We start from the raw sequence: 16,840 nt of genomic DNA, 5'->3' as shown, positions 1-16,840 counted from the left end.
TTCGTGCCAGGGAGTATCAGAATTCTAAAGGTACATAGTGTCCTTTGTGTGTTCTGCTATGAGACAAACAGATGCAGCACAGTTACATCTTCCAAGTGTACAGAGCTGGTGTCACCCTGCAGGTGTTCCTTCATAGGTCACTTTCACTCACTGTTGTATTTAGATGCATCCACGTTGGCAGACAAGATTGGTTTGGCTCATCCCAGCTGTTACCATGGTTACTGCCTTACATATTAAGGTGCTTATTATTGCATCTAAATCTCTCACAGCACTTTAAAGATTCAGTGCTACCATGGCTTCCTCATGTCTTATAAAACTTATTTGGAATTTGTGTCCAAGAGAGCTGACATTCTCTGAATATGATACCATGCCAAGTCTTTTTATGTTTCATTTTTTTTCCCAGCTGGAAACACATCTTTAATTGGCATGTAAGGATTTTGCTAATCTACTGGGACCCACGGTTTTCACTGTTCTGCCATAATATAATAATCCCCATAGGTTTTATTTCACCATAGATGAAATTCTAACTAGTCCCAAACCTAGTATAAATACTACATATGAAATTTAAGATACTTAAAAAGAAAAATACATTTTGGGAGGTCCATGTTAATTGCTTACATCCCTTAAAAATCAAGGGAGGGGTTTTAATAAAGACCCTTTTCAAATTATTGTCTAACAATACAGTTAATTCTAGAACTTGCAAACATGTACATGAAAGTTTAATTTATCCCACCATCATTTATTAGGATCTTTTGTGTATATTGGGGGCTAATGCTAAAATACCAAGAAGAGCCGGGTGGCAGTGGCACATATCTTTAATCCCAGCACTCGGGAGGCAGAGCCGGGAGGATTTCTGTGAGTTCGAGGCCAGCCTGGTCTACAGAGTAAGCTCCAAGACAGGTATCAAAACTACACAGAGAAACCCTGGCTCGAAAAACAAACAAACAAACAAACAAACAAACAAAACGAACAAACAAAAAAAGAGACGATATTTATCCATCCTGAGAAAATAGTATCTATGAAAACATGAAGATTCATGCAGTGTTTCTGCACAATTTTATGCAAGTATTTCTATTTAGATATGTTCTTTAATACCATGTGATCACCTCTGATACCACTGACTTCACCAAGTGGATTATACAGAAGGGATAATCACAGTGAAAATGTTTGGTAAAGAGCATCCTTTAAATTATTTACTAATGTTGCTAATTACTATATTGTATAAAATTTGAAGTTGAATATTTCCAACCTAACACATGCAATGCCAAATCTAAGTCTTTGTCCCTGAAGTTTATCTTATTGATGCCTGTGAAATCAACATCTCTTTTCACACAAAGCTCACTGGGTATTACAGTGCACTGTTAATCGCTATGAAAATCAGTTTGCCTCTCGCTTCCACCACCTGTTAGAATCATATGACTTGACCTCTTTAAGCCCCATGGGAGAGCATCACAGTACTTGATGAGACTTACCAAGTCTCATCATCTCTACCTATACATTTAAAAGTCATCAGTCTCACACTCCCATAATCTGTTGTCTACATAGAAGAAGTCACTACAAAAGTCCTTAATTGATATGACTCCCATGTTCCAAATACATGAATGGTCACTTGTATAGAATGAATCCCACACTCTTATCGTAGCCAACAAGATGGTACAGGATTACCATCCTCTGCAGCCCACATCACCTCAATATTGTCTCCTCCCTCCGATGGCAGAAATTATATCATGTTTTGAGCTGTGTCACTATTACCAAGGCCAGCACCTCCCTGGTGAGTTCTCACTTGATGAAGGGATGAGTGGATATACATGGTTCCTGGGAAACATAACAGGTAGATGCTTTGCCCATAGATTACCCACAATGCACATCAACGATGATTGGTAGCTCTTAAAGCATTCCTTTATGTGTCTTAGCAGAACCCATTGCTTTTTCAATGCTCAAACACTTTTTCCTGGACTCAAGTCATAATTTTTATGGTTTTATAGTATTGTGAAAAACTTGGTTGCTGATTTTATCGTCTCTAATCTTCATTTATAATACAAAAGTCCCAAACTACATATAAGTTAGGAATAAGCTAGGTAGATGGGCATGAGGAAGATATTTGAAGAATTAAAAAATATGTATTGTTCTCTAAGTCTTTCACCTAAATATTGTAATCTACTACAATTCAACATAACTTAGGTTGTATGTTCCTTCGGAATATTTATATTTTTTCTTCATTCATAGCTGAAAGGAGCTTATCTTTTGAGAATTGTTTTGTGTAAGAAGATGTCTTTAGTTTTATAACTAGGAGCTGCACTTGATGACTATTTATATTGTTGGGAACACTTGGCAACAGAAAGACAAACAGTAGGGCCACCATGCGCCAACAACTAACAAAAAGAGAATGAAAACCTGGTATTTTTGCCATCTTCTCTAAAAATAAGGACCTTGGCTTACACTGATCACTACCTCACAAAGATTGTTCATGGATTCTATGGCGACTGTTTTCGAAGTAGATTATGCATTCTAAAAATAAATTTGATTGATGATTTTGGGATGTCTGATCATGCTTTTACAGAAACCTTTTGTACTCTGCTGTGAGCTGCTAAACCACACCTGCCACCCAGGTCTCCCGGTTCTTATTGACTAAGCCTGGGTGAGGTTTGAAAGAGGGATCTCTACTTAGTTATCTGGGGACAGGGAAAAGGAGAGTTGCCCACATCCTCTGGCAGGAGTTAAAATAACAATGACAGTCCTCCTACTTAGCAGGCTGAGTCACAAGCACATTCTGTTGCTTCCTCAGCAGTCCTAAGCAGATTGTTTGGGCTGGAGTTTTGGAGGCAGAGGTGGCCACCACCTGCTGTAAAAAAGACTGCTGCGATTAAGGATTGTCTTTTAACAGTTTGGCCAAATAGAAATAGAAAAAGAAAACATTTGGTACTGATAAGCACATAGCCTAATGTTTGAATAAGTGAATAGTGGTCAGGGAGAGCTGAGAAGGTTCAGTTGAGTATATGTTCTCACCACCATACCTGAAAACTTGAGTTCCATTCCCAGAACCAACAGGGTGGAGGCAGAAAACCAACTCTTACAAGTTGTCTACTGACTTCTACACATGAAATGGAGCACTGCGTGAGTGTGCACACACTCATGTGCACACACACACACACACACACACACACACACAAATAAATGAATAAACAAGTAATAAATAAATAAATAAATAAATAAATAAATAAATAAATAAATAAATAAATAAATAAATAAATGCAATAGTGGTGTAGTCATGCTTATTATCCAATTAATTATTTTATAGGCTTTGAGAATAAGTCATTTAAAAAGGGAAGCTGGTTGTAGGTTTCACAGTTCAGTCCTGCTGTACTCAGAAGACATTTGCTGTCTGATAGTGATAACCTTGTCTCAGCCAATATAGATAGTAGGTTGTATTGAATAGGAATATAGTTTTACTTAAGCAGAAAGATTGTTATGTGTTACTGAGCAGCCTTTTAGTAGAACATTGTTGTTACAGAAGCAAAGTACCTTGTAAAGAAAAGAGTTTATTTTGGTTCATCCTTCTGGTCTAAGGTCTAGGCCATCATCTGGCAGGGTCACAAGACAATGTTGTCATTACATGGGAGAGAAGATACATGTATGTATCATCTGGTCTCTCTTCCATTTCACATAAAACAACTAGTAATTCAGTTAAGGGGTCTCTACCCATATGACCTTATCTAATTTAACTCCATTTCACACAAAACAACTAGTAATTCAGTTAAGGGGTCTCTACCCACATGGCCTTGTCTAGTTTAACTAACCCCACTGCTAAAACTTCTGAGAGATTTGAGTTCCTTCTCTTTAAACCTCACAATGGGATAAAATTTCAGTATATGAACTCCTGAGAGACGAAATCTGTATCTAACCGGTAGCATACAGTTTTCTCTGGGACCCCTCAGCTTCATCTCTCTTTGCTCACTTTGATTCCACATGATAATAACTTCTTTTACATAAAGACAAGATTTTCTTATTGCTTCTCACCCAGCCATGGCTCATCACCTTGCTTCTCCATCAGTGCCAGGTTTATGTAGTATTTGCTTATCAATTTTTAATCACCTCAACTTTAACCCAATAAGCTGTGACCACTAAAATAGATTAGAAAGTACATGCATGGTTGTCAGGCTTCTACATCCTTAGGTGGGGAAAAGAAGAGAGCTAACTGCAAGAAATGCATGGTGATGAACTAACACCTCCAAAGCAACTAAAATATCTAAGTCTATTTGCTACCTTTCTCTTACTCTGCACTATTCATTGATAACTGGCATGTCCCATTACTGTATTCAGAGGGATCCATAACTTGACAGTTTTTCTGAAGCTGTGTAAGGACATGCAGGCTCCTGTATTATAAAATTAAGGGTTTTGTCTGCCCTCTGTTTGCCACCTGGAAGGGAAGTTAGAACTTTTTGAGACTAAAGCATCAAGAAGCCAGGTGAAGAAAGAAATGAAATCCCCAGAGATAGTGGGAAATAGGCAAGTGGCTGGAGGGAGTGCTCCAGATGCAATTAGCATTCCATCTTTAGCTCTACACATAACTGCAAAAATAAGATGCATTCACTTGGCCCTCCTGATGAAGGATGAACTAGATATACTTAGCAAGAGGTATGCACATATTTATGTGTGTATGTGTGTTCACATGCACACCTAATTCAATACACATAGTTGCAAAAACCCATATTTCTACAAAACACTTTGCACGCATGTGACTGAGATTAAGGCATGTTAAACTCAAAGTCCTGTGATAATTCAAACTAATTCTAATCAGGGACAGTTTATGTTATGAGGAACTTTTCAAGCCAGCCTTCAGCCACTATCCCAGAGATCTGGCTATGTCCTTACAAAGTGTACTGCCATTTTCTGGAGTTGTGTGATTGGCTTGTGTCCCTTTTGCACCTCAGGCTTCTATTGCCTGCAACAAACCAAATAAAAAACCTGGAGAAAGCTGTGGAGTGTCCTGCCTAGAGTCCCAGTGCTTGGGAGGCTGAGGTAGGAGGATGTTCAGGAATTCAAGGCCATCCTGGCTGCCTTATTTCAAAATCAAAACAAAGCCGGGCGGTGGTGGCGCACGCCTTTAATCCCAGCACTCGGGAGGCAGAGGCAGGCGGATCTCTGTGAGTTCGAGGCCAGCCTGGGCTACCAAGTGAGTCCCAGGAAAGGCGCAAAGCTATGCAGAGAAACCCTGTCTCGAAAAACAAAACAAAAAAAAACCAAAAAACAAAATCAAAACAAAACATTTATGCCTCATTGCTCACTGGAGCAATTTTGTCATCATTCGGAGGCTGAGGCAGGAGGATTGTGGTGAATTTGTGGCTAGCCTAGGCTATGACTACAGGGTGACATTTTATCTTAGAACGCAAAGGTTTCTGAGCAGGATAATTTGCCCTGTGAAGCTTCACTGGATGGCAAAGATGCAGAATGGATTAAGGGGTCAACTCTGAAGAAGAAAATTTGAGATTTCCACCATTGACATGCACCTCATGTAATGGTGACAAAAACTTTGTAGGAAATGCAATCTGTAGATAGTGGTGAGGTAAGAATGGATTTGTGGACTGAGGATGTATATACTTAGCGAATATATGAAATGCTGGGACTACAGAGGTATGGAGAAGATGGTGCCATAGGAAAAAAGCAAAGAACACTGAGGACCATTCACATTGTGGGTGAGGGAAGAAGAGAAACAGAAGAGTTTAGCATAGTGTAAAAGGAGGTCTCATGCCTAAGGTGAACCAAGAGTGCTCTTACAGAGGCCTGCATTGAGTCGAGGAGAATGGAGAATTTACAGCATTAAATACAATGAATTATTAGTGAGCATCAAGGGGCATGAAAACATCAGTAACTGCCCAGCTCCCACTCTAGCTGTACTTTCCTGAACTTTTTCTGCCTATCAGCACCTTAAACATCTCCATTGTTACCTACTGAGACACCATGATAGAAGTCAAAGAATTTATTTTTAAATTAGCCTATATTCAAGTGATGAGTTGTAATTTGATATCAACCGTCCTCTCCTTCAGTTCTCTCATTTAACTGGGCTCTGTGATCTCAGAAATCTCCCAGATTTTATCCCTTCAGGCCAGGCTTCCAATATGTTTGTCTGAATCAAATGACTTTGATTCTTGCCACTTTCCTGATCCTTATAAATAGATGGCACTCTCTGTGCTATGACCATGGAATGCTGAGGGTACATCACCTTGTTTCTTTTTCCCATATAAAAATTTCCTAAACAAACCCAAACAGAGCTCATGGCAGATATCTCTGAACAATTTCTACACACACACACCCTCACTAATACCATTGTTTCTTCCCCTTCCAACCACAGTAGAATACTTGTTGATTCCTAGTTAAATGTACACCTTCCATTGTTATCATTGTCTTTATTCATTATGCTCCTTCTATTTGAAGGCCCCCATTTCCCCTCTGTATATTATCTATCACTTCAAAGTTTATACAAACTGTGAATAGTCCTAAAAATAACTTGTATTAATAATAATTTGTATTGTGTCTCTGGTTAATAAGACACATGCATAGTCTTTTAACAGTCTTAGACTAAAGAAAAATCACATATGATACCTTACCATTTCCATCTCTGTCTCCATGGCTTGGTTATGTTCTCAAAGACAAAGATTTCACCTTTCCTATAATTGTGCCTTCCCAACAATAGTAGCAGATAATATTTAAAACATTGTTGATATTTGTTACTGAGTAACCAAAGATTGAAAAGAGTCCAAGTAATCAATAAAGAAGTGATAGAGAAGTGACTACAGATTTTATGGATGTTGGTTTATTGACATTCTTCTCGGGGTCTGTGTTTGTTAAGTGGGTGCATGTGTGGGTGCCCATGCTCCCGTGTGTGTGTGTGTGTGTGTGTGTGTGTGTGTGTGTGTGTGTGTGTGTTGTTGTTGTTGTTGTTGTTGTTGTTTTAGATAGGAGAAAGGGTATATTTATAGTCCTCTGTAAGAAAGAGAAAAAATAGGATGACATTTTGGCATTTGAGATTGCAGGATACTATTATTATTATTGTTGTTATCATCATCAACATTATTATTGTTATTATTGGAACAGGGTATTGTAAAATGCAGGAAAATGTTACATTGTTACATTCGGGCAGATTAACAAAGCAGAGAGCCTCCTAAAGCAATAAGGAGGGCAGATAGAAGGGTCACAGTGACAGGCATGTGTAAAGGTTCTGTCTTTGCTTCACTTTAGAAAACTGGATGCTTTCACCATGTCCTTGGGAAAATGTAAAAAAATAAAATAAAAATAAAAATAAAAAAACCTGTGCTCCTAGGAAAGTGACTGCAAATTCTGTCCTCCCTGTGGCCCATATTCCAGAAGAACCCACCTAAAGCATGGACCATCTGCACTCCAGCTACACCCGAGAGCAGAGGAGCACAAATCAGAGAAATACCCTTTCTCCCAGTTTGCTCTCACTTCTCCCACACCAACACCCACCGCTCTTCTCGTGCCTGTGAGGATTGGCTGTGCAGGCAGCAACCTGGGGAGGGTGACTTGAAGTGTTTTGTTTAATACTGTCACTGCTCTTGGTCTTCTCCTCTGTAAATGTTGCATTTTATTATAATCTCGAAAAATAGAAGAAACAACTTCTTTAAAGGTTGCATTTTCCAGACATGGTGGTACACTCCTGAAATCCCAGCAGTTAGGAGGTAGAGGCAGGAAGATCAAACGGTCAAGGTCATCTTTGCCTACATAGCAAGGTCTATGTCATTTGGGGGATCTAACGCTCTCTTCTGGTCTCTGAGGGTACCAGCATGTATGTACATGCATGCAAGAGTGTGTATTTGAACGCACACACACACACACACACACACACACACACACACACACACACACGCGCGCACACACACACACACACACACACACACATTATTTTTAAAGTGAACAGAAAAATTGCATTATAGTTTTTTTTTTCAGACCAAGTATGCTATTCAGGTTATCTAAATGCTTTAAGAAGGAGTTCTGGAACTTTTTGTCATAGCTTTGTTTTGGCCTCATTCAACAGTACTGCTTGGGGTGGGAGGTAATCTTTGTAGACAACCAAGGACCCAGGCTCCTGACGTTTGTGATTTTGCTTCGTCATCATCTATAGTCAACTGATGGAAGAGAAGAAACCAAGAAGTACATGGCAGGTACATACAGACCAGGGCTGCATTTCCACTCACATGCTTTTTTTCTCATTCATCTGGGTAGAGAAGGGGGCACTTTACCTAAATGCTCAGAATAAGAAGAAAGCAGTTCCGTAAACTGCTAGTAAAACGTCTGAGTTTTAGTAGCAGTCTATGAAGCAGGACCTTTATATACATGGGTCACATAGCTTAAGTGCTGGCAAAGCCAGACGTCAGTCACACTATGCAGACGCAATCGTAAATCATAATTCCTATATCATGTTAAAATAGTAAATGTAATAGGCAAATCAGTCTATCAAAGTTAATTCCTACAACAGTACACAGATATGTTTCTTTAAAGACATTCTTTATAGAAATAGTGTTTCCAAAGATAACAGCTAACAAACTCTGATGTCTGGTATTGCTGTTCACTTACTACAATAACTTTTTGTTAAGAGAATTAACTTATTAATAATTTTCAAAGCTTCATTGTAGGATGAATAAATATTTATACTTCGATAGTTAAATTCATTATTAGAACCATGAATTGGAGTATCAAATAAAAGCACTCTGAATTTAAGAGGAATGTGTGCTTTTAAGGAAAAGTAGAGTAAAGGTAAACTAATGAGGAAAATACCCACACTATTTAGCACTTTTTTAAAAATGTGAAGTTTTTTTTTTACATTTTGATGACCTCCCAAGTAATCACAAAGTCCCCTGTCATATTTTACAATTGTTTCATCAGTATTATGTATTTGGATGGTAATGAACACGTGGCAAGTACCATTGTATCCAATTATTTTTAAGAAATTAATATTTGTCTTAGGGTTACTTTTTCTATGATGAAACGCCATGACCAAAAGCAACTTAGGGAGGAAAGGGTCTATTTCACTCACAGTTCCATATAACAATTCATTATCAGAAGCAGTGAGAGCAGGACCCTGGAGGCAGGAGCTGATGCAGAGGCCCTGGATGGCTGTTGCTCACTGGCTTGTTCCCAATGGCTTACCCAGCCTGCTTTTTATAGAACCCAGGACCACCAGCCCAGGGATGGTGCTACCCACAATGGGCAGGGCCCTCCCTTATCTATCACTAGTTTAAAAAATGCCCTATATCCAGATCTTATGGAGGCATTTTTTATCAATTGAGGTTCCCTCCTTTCAGAGAAGTCTAGCTAGTGTCAAGTTGGCGTAATGCTATCCAGCACAGTATTGTTTCAGTGTTGTACAAAAGTAATTCTGTCGCCTCGGCATTCCATCAAATAAGCTTATTTGCTAATGAATTCTGCCACAGAGTGTTGCTTTCCTCTGACTATGGAATTCTAGGGGGTTTGTGAGTAAGTCCTTCACAGTCAGTGTGTGATCACTATTTATTCCGGAACGGTTAAAATTTCTTCTCCCTTTGAGAGTTGGTGACACTTTAATCACATACCCATGGAACTGGAGAACATTTAAAATGGAGAAATCCCAAGAGAACCGGCTATTTGCTAAAGTAGATGAGGAAAGACAGATTGGTGCTTCCAACTGTGAGAAGTTTGAGAAGCAGTGAGTAAAAACCACATGGTTGAAGTTGGAGGCTGATGTTTTCTGGGTGTGTCTGTCAAATCTTTCCTCCTAAGAAGTGTGATGATGTGTCTAACCGTGATAATGTCTTGTAATTTTTTTTCCTACTCATTTCGCTCCCACCTGCACTGATTTTTTTAATGAATGTCAAGGATTCCAGTTGTGCTCAGTAATTACTACAGGCGGCAGTTTGATTCAGAGGCAGCTGTAATCTCTGGAAGAGAAATTGAGAATTCGCTAAAGCAAATACTTCAGTGAGAGGGTGCCAGAGCCTGAGTCATTTAAACTCACTGTGAGCAAAGCATGAGGCAAGATCCAGTAGTCATCCATCCTGAATGGAGAGCCAAGGGCAGAAAAACACAAAAGACCTTTTCAGCAGCACAGCATTGTGGCTCTGTGAGTTCTTGTTACCAGAGAGCAATGTTTAGTTAAGTCACTATGAGTTTTGACTGGGGGCATATATTTAAAATTATAGTGAGCCTTGTTTGGGGGAAATAAGAATGTTCAAGGAAACGTTGTTGACAAACCAAGAGGAATTTTCAAATTACAGTGCCCTATACAAACCGTGGATATCTAAATTGTCACACATGCCTACATAATGGACTTTTGTATACACTGAGAAAATACTATTGGAACAGAGCACAGAGGCAGGCACGTTTTTCAGTGAAGCTCTGCAGGAAAGTAGCAAACTCATAGGTATTTATAAATATAATGTTCTTATGGTAGAGTGGAGTAACTTTATTATATAATATAAAATATCTGCTAATGGCTGGGGCTACAGTCGGTGATAAAGTACTTGCCTCACATGCACGAGGCCCTATGTTCAATCCCCAGTCCTGCAAACAAAAACATAAACTGAAATATTTGTGCTTGGATAAAAACATATTCAGCCTTATGCGCTCCACTGTAATTTTTTTGATTTCAAGAAGTCTGTTCTCTAGCTAGTGAGCCTGGCATCGAGAATCCACCACCTTCTCCCAGGTTTCCTCAGCATCCTGTCATCAGTCACCATCCTGTCTCCTGGGATAACTGTGAGAGGCTCCAAACTGAACTCTAGGTGTCTGTTATTGCTCCACTACGACCCCCTCTCTTTTCCACATAGTAGCCACGTGATTCTTTTAAAGGTCAACACTACCCTGTAAGAAACTATTATATTTTGAGATAAATCTAAACGCTTGACCAAATTGTCTATGAAACAGTTCTCATGGCACTCTGCCTTTGTCTAAAGCCAGCCTCACACCAGGAAGCTCATTCTTGCCCCGTGGCTTCTGTGCCCACAACAGACTCTGGTCCTTCAGGAGCATCCTTGCCCCACACAACACTCTCCTCCTTAATGGGGCATCCTTTCATACTTTGCATAGATAGTAACATCACGTCCGTTTCTCCTCTGAGGTCACCACCTCAATCCATCCTTGAAACTGAAGATTATTTAGGCAACTGGAGAGAACGGTTGTCACACAAACATGAGGACCTAAATTCAGACACTCAACATCCATGAAAAAACTAGGCCTTTTCTGACTTTCCTGTCCAACAATTCTGTCACCAATCATATCTTTAACCTGCCGAAGGAGTCTCACCATCTTCAGCTGCCATGTTCTCTTGCCATCAAAAGCCTAAATCTCCTCTTCTTTCTTTCTTTCTTCCTTCCTTCCTTCCTTCCTTCCTTCCTTCCTTCCTTCCTTCCTTCCTTCCTTCCTTTCTTTCTTTCTTTCTTTCTTTCTTTCTTTCTTTCTTTCTTTCTTTCTTTCTTTTTCCAAGACAGGGTTTCTCTGCGTAGCTTTGTGCCTTTCCTGGGTCTCAGTCTGTAGACCAGGCTGGCCTCAAACCCACAGAGATCCTCCTGCCTCTACCTCCCGAGTGCTAGGATTAAAGATGCACGCCACCACCACCCAGCTCCTTTTCTTTCTCATAGTTAGGTCCCAGATGAAATGTTAACATTGCTGTGCTTTATAAAAAGTAAATGAAGCATGTTGTCTTTTAAAAGAATAATATATGTCTCTGTAGTATTTGTTACTGTCTAGAAGTGTGTATTATTTTAATTTTATATTTCTTTGTTCTGTTTTTTGGGGGGGTGTTTTGTGGTGTTGGGTGCTGAACCCAGGGCATTGAGCATGAGTAGGCACTCACTATACCACTGAATAACACCCTAAACTTGGTCAGATATGTTTTTTTTTAATTTTGCTACATAGGTGCCTACTATTAAATTAACCATTACATATAAGATAGAAACAGTTAAACAGTTGTTTGTAGAGAAATTCATTGCACTGGTTTTTTTTCATTTACTTGAAAATATTTTACCATCTCATAACCTTGGACTAATTATATACATTTCAGGCCTGGGGGTTTTCAATATTTTATGTCACATTCTGTCGCTGCACAAGTTTGACCGAATGCAAGTAGCCAGCCATAAAAATTGACCTTGTTTCTAGAATTCACTCCAGGGTACAAAGACGTCTGTTCAAAGAGAGAAGTCAAACTGTATGTGAAGGCTGACCCATTTGGATCCAACCTGAGTTGTGAGGGAATTCCAAATGATAAGGGTTTTATGGACATCCTTTCAGGCTAGACTCACTGATGTAGTAAGTAAGGCAACTTTCAACTTACCTCAGAATTCCTATGAGTCACAATTACAGCCAGCAGCAAGCACACCACAGCACATAGTCTGCCCCAAATCCATAACAAATAAGAAATAAAAGAATTTGCTGTTTCGTATCATTCAAACTTCACTTTTATATGGCTTATAGAGTCATATAAAAGAAATTTCTAGAAGTCAGTGTCTGCTATCACTAGCTGGGTTTAACCCTCTATCCATGTCATAGGGTAGCATCTATTAAAATGTATACTTTCTAATATATGTGTGTATAACTTATATAAATTTATATAAACTCACTAGTTTATGCCTATAGTTTTTTTTATAATAATGACTTGGAAGATTGATATTTCTTTGTTCATTCTCCATTACTGTGTTTACTATGATTGAAGACTTCAGACTCCTCTGTCTTCCACAATTGAGTGTGAGCTGTCTATAGAGAGAGTCCATATGTTAATCAGCATTTTATTCATGAGGCATAACAGAATTTCTGGTATAAAACTGCTAAGCAATAAATGTTTATTGAATGAATTCGAAAAAGCACAATAACCACATTAATAACAATCTTAAAATTAAATGAACACTTCAAGAGAATCTCATTAAAGCAATTTGAAAATTGGTGCCTTTCAGAGAAAGATCCAGTTCCACAGCCACTGAGCTGTCTCCTACTTTTCTCACAACCTTTATTTCCTTGCTCTAGCACCTTACCATTTGAATGTAGTTCTGACCATGTCTGTCCACACGCACAAGTTTAGCCTGGTCTCACATCTGAAAACAAATGACATTCGAAATAACCTCATCAGACTTAGACTGAACAACAATTTTTAAAAAAACTCTATAGCTCGTTGAAAACTAAGACAGTCAATAATAAATTTCAGTGAAGCAGAACTCTTCAGAACATTGGCATAGGACTTAAAATATTAATAATGAAAACACCTTTCAATATAATATGAAAGATAATGTTTTATTCTCGTGAAAGTAGATCAATAAGTTATATAGTTAGATAGATAATAGACAATTCAACATGAAGACATTAGTTGACAAGGCAGTTTTGTAAAAACAAATCTATTTAACATTATAGCAATGTGAGGTTAGGCTTTGTTAATTAATCATTATCAGTTTAGCTCCTCACATAGAATCCAGCCCAGTTGCATCCCAAACACAGTCATAGTTCAGGTCCATGTGCCCTTTTTCTAAAGCAACTGTCTCTAAGAGCATCTCCATGCTTAGTCATGTCTTCCTCCAGTTCACATTTCATTGGTCCATTATTGCAACAATCATTCTAAATAATAAACCTGAATAAGCCACACCCTTCTTCCTCATCTTTCACGGATGCTGAAGCCCTCCAGGACAGAGGCTGGGTGTGACTTAGTGCATCTCTTATGATTCTGTCTTTGCCTCATTTTTCCTATGTCTTCCTTTACTTCTGGGCTACAGAGAACAATTGATGCTTTACATCTGTCCTGTCTTCATTCATTAGTAGACATGTGTTCTTTAGCCTCCTTTGTGCCAGTGGACAAGGTGCTGTAAGTACAGAGATGAATTAAATGCAGCCTGCCACCAGGAGCTCACAGCCTAGTGAGGGGGACAGATGGGACAGTGAAGAACTTCTAACCTGGAGTGAAGAATCATGTAATGAGAATACTGGGAAAGTGCCCATTAAAGTGTCTTTCCAAAAATTATTCCCCAGCCTAAGTTTTAAAAGACAAAGAAACGTGGAGGAAAACGTATTTGGGTATCAACATTCTCCCTTTAAGTTTCCTGACCTATCTTCTGCTAAGTCCTATTCATGCTTTATACTCAGATGCTGCCTGTCATGGGAGGTGCTGTAATAAAAGTTTTCTATGCATGCCTAAAACTCTCCCCATCTCCCTTACAGCACATATCAAGATGTATGTTGTTGTTGTTGTTTTCTGCAACCTCCTACAACAGCATTGTTTCAAACATCTTTTCAACTCCCAGATGCACTAAGCCTTTTCTTTTAATGTTTTAGAGAGTAAACTAATTAATTGTTTGATGAATTAGAGTTGTAATCTTAGAGTGGATATCTTAACATCATCAGTTCAGCCTTCCATCATACTAAACAATAATTGATTTTTGCCATGTTCATGACAGAATGGCCATTTGACTTTTGCTTAATCACAAGCACCGACAAAGAGTAAATGAATTTCAAAACACACAAACAACAAATGCTCTGACTAATGGTGGTCTGCATCTGGTTATACCCACTAGATGTGACGTAAGATTTTAATCTTAACATGTTAGAAGCAACACTTCATTCACCTGGCTCTATCTTAGAGGGAGAATTATTCATCAAAAGACTGCCATATTAAATTTAAAATTAAAAATACAATTTATATTTTAAAAAGAGTTTGAAGGGAGAGACTCAGAATGACTGGGAAAATCTGTTCCTAATGGATTATTAAACAAAATACCAGATGTGGGATATCACCTTTTGAATTGATTATAGGAGCCCCAGAGGTTTCCCAAACAAGAGAGGCTCTTGCCAGTCCTTTCGGCTGCCCACCAGAACTAGATGATAAGACCCCATTGCTGAAGATACTATACACCTTAGTTACATGATATAAATAAATCAAACTAGAACTGAGGTGGAAACTTCCTTCCTGATGGCTAGAGTTCATGGATCTAGAAGGTTCTATAAAGGTTACTGGGAAAGAAGGAAAAGGTGTCGACAGTCTTACCTACCTGTGAACTACAATACCAACCTTCCAGTCAAGATGTGCCCACGTGTCAACTAGTGTCAATAATGTTATAGGGGTAACCAATCATTCTCTGTTTGGGATTTGAAGCCCACTCTACAGACAGGAATGCATGCCTAGTACTGTGAGCCTGATCAGAAACCAATGGTAGGTGGAGCCATAGGCCTTAGTAGGGAACTTAATATGGTGGCTAGCTAAATTAGAACAGCTTCAAACTGCTTTTGAAATATTTATGTTTATGTTTAGAAAAATTCTACTCAACCTTAATCAAAGAAGCCTTGCTTTCCTGTGATTGTCAATAAATGAAGTAACTCATAGTTTCACAAGATGCTAAACATAAACAATGGCTGGGTCCTCAGCCCTAAACAAAACATTTATGCTGTCCCCTCTCAGGCTCAGTGGACATTGCAGAAGATGGAACTGAAAGAATGTAGGAGGAGAGAGACAGGAAGAAGAAGTGCAAAAATGCCATTTTCTGGGCAAAACACAATAATTACAGTCAGGAGCTCACAGCAGCTGCAGATACCTGGCTCTGCACGTGAGTGGGCAAGCCTGTCCACAACTAGGCATGGGTAGAGGAAGGGCCCAGGGAACATCACTGCTGAACTTATCTGATAGAGGTAGAGTATTTTAACTATTTTACAGGGACAGGTGGAGTCACTGCCTTGTTGTTTAGTCATCAATGATCCCCGCCCCCCCCCCCCAGGCTCCAAAATGTAGTTCTAATCCAAGGGTCCTAGAGATCACCCTGATTAAACTAAACGGGGCTCAAACACAACCCAAAAGTCACGAATCTAAGAAAGGGACTGGTAGGCAGGAGCAAGGCATGAAGGCATAGGAGAAAAGTAAGATTAGGTGGGAGAGAGAGTAATAAAAAAATCCATTATATGTGTGTATGAAATTGTCAAAGAAGCAACTTTTTAAAGAGACAAGCTAAGATGGAATGATAATAGCGAGGCTGAGAGAAAGTGCTCTTTCTCATCATTGACCAAGACTTTGTCTTCCAAAAGCAGATCCAATTCATGAAAATCAGAGTTTCCAGATTTGGAATTTATGTTCTAAAACATTTTTATTAGAAGTTTACATCCCCTTATTATTTTTTCCTGTGTTTTTAAGAACTGTCATTTCCTTCTTCACCTTTTAGAATCTTGTTTTTAAGCTGAGTGCCTCATTTTGTCATAAATAACATGGCCTCTAAGATTACAGATGCCATAACCTCCAGGAAAGAAATGCCCAGGGTATTTTATCCTTAGGGACTGACCATTCTTTTTGATAGTAGCAACCTTATGAACCAGCCAATGACTTCCCCTCTTGAGGAGTTAAAAGCTCCTCATCTCATGGTGATGTAACACCCATGGCCTATAAATCTCCTTTGGAGTATCTGTAATTCTATATGATTTTCATCACATTTGTACCCAAAGAAGATTTGATTTTTACTGTGTTTTTTTATGTGATACTCAACAGAGTCTGACAGTCCTTGGATCACAGTTGATGCTGGGTATCTTTGAAATGAAATCATCCACTTTCAAAAGTCCAGTTTATAATTTCCTTCTTAAGCTTTATATCCTGACTTATACTAGTTTAAAACATTATTAAAGTCATGATGATCGAACTTCAACATTAACAGTAGTGATATGGAGATCAAATCTTATCTATTCATTGCTTCAGTAGTTCATTATACCCTTCAAGTTTGATGCCATGTGTAAGTTGACCTATTTAGTAATTTGTAGAGCCGTGATTCCATCTTAGTTTTCTTGTTGGAGACCTATTACTTATCTCAGTGCAGAGAACTAGCATCTAAGTGCAAACCCTTAA

General features: G+C 38.8%; 1 protein-coding gene across 32 annotated transcripts in view; it reads left to right on the top strand.

Moving 5' to 3' along the window:
* Positions 1-16,840, top strand: part of Map2 (microtubule associated protein 2) — a 280,850-nt gene that overhangs the window by 185,210 nt on the left and 78,800 nt on the right. The window lies entirely within an intron of this gene.

Source organism: Peromyscus maniculatus, chromosome 13, assembly GCF_049852395.1.
Source record: "Peromyscus maniculatus bairdii isolate BWxNUB_F1_BW_parent chromosome 13, HU_Pman_BW_mat_3.1, whole genome shotgun sequence".
Taxonomy (NCBI): Eukaryota; Metazoa; Chordata; class Mammalia; order Rodentia; family Cricetidae; genus Peromyscus; species Peromyscus maniculatus.
This window is presented reverse-complemented; position numbering and strand designations above follow the sequence as displayed.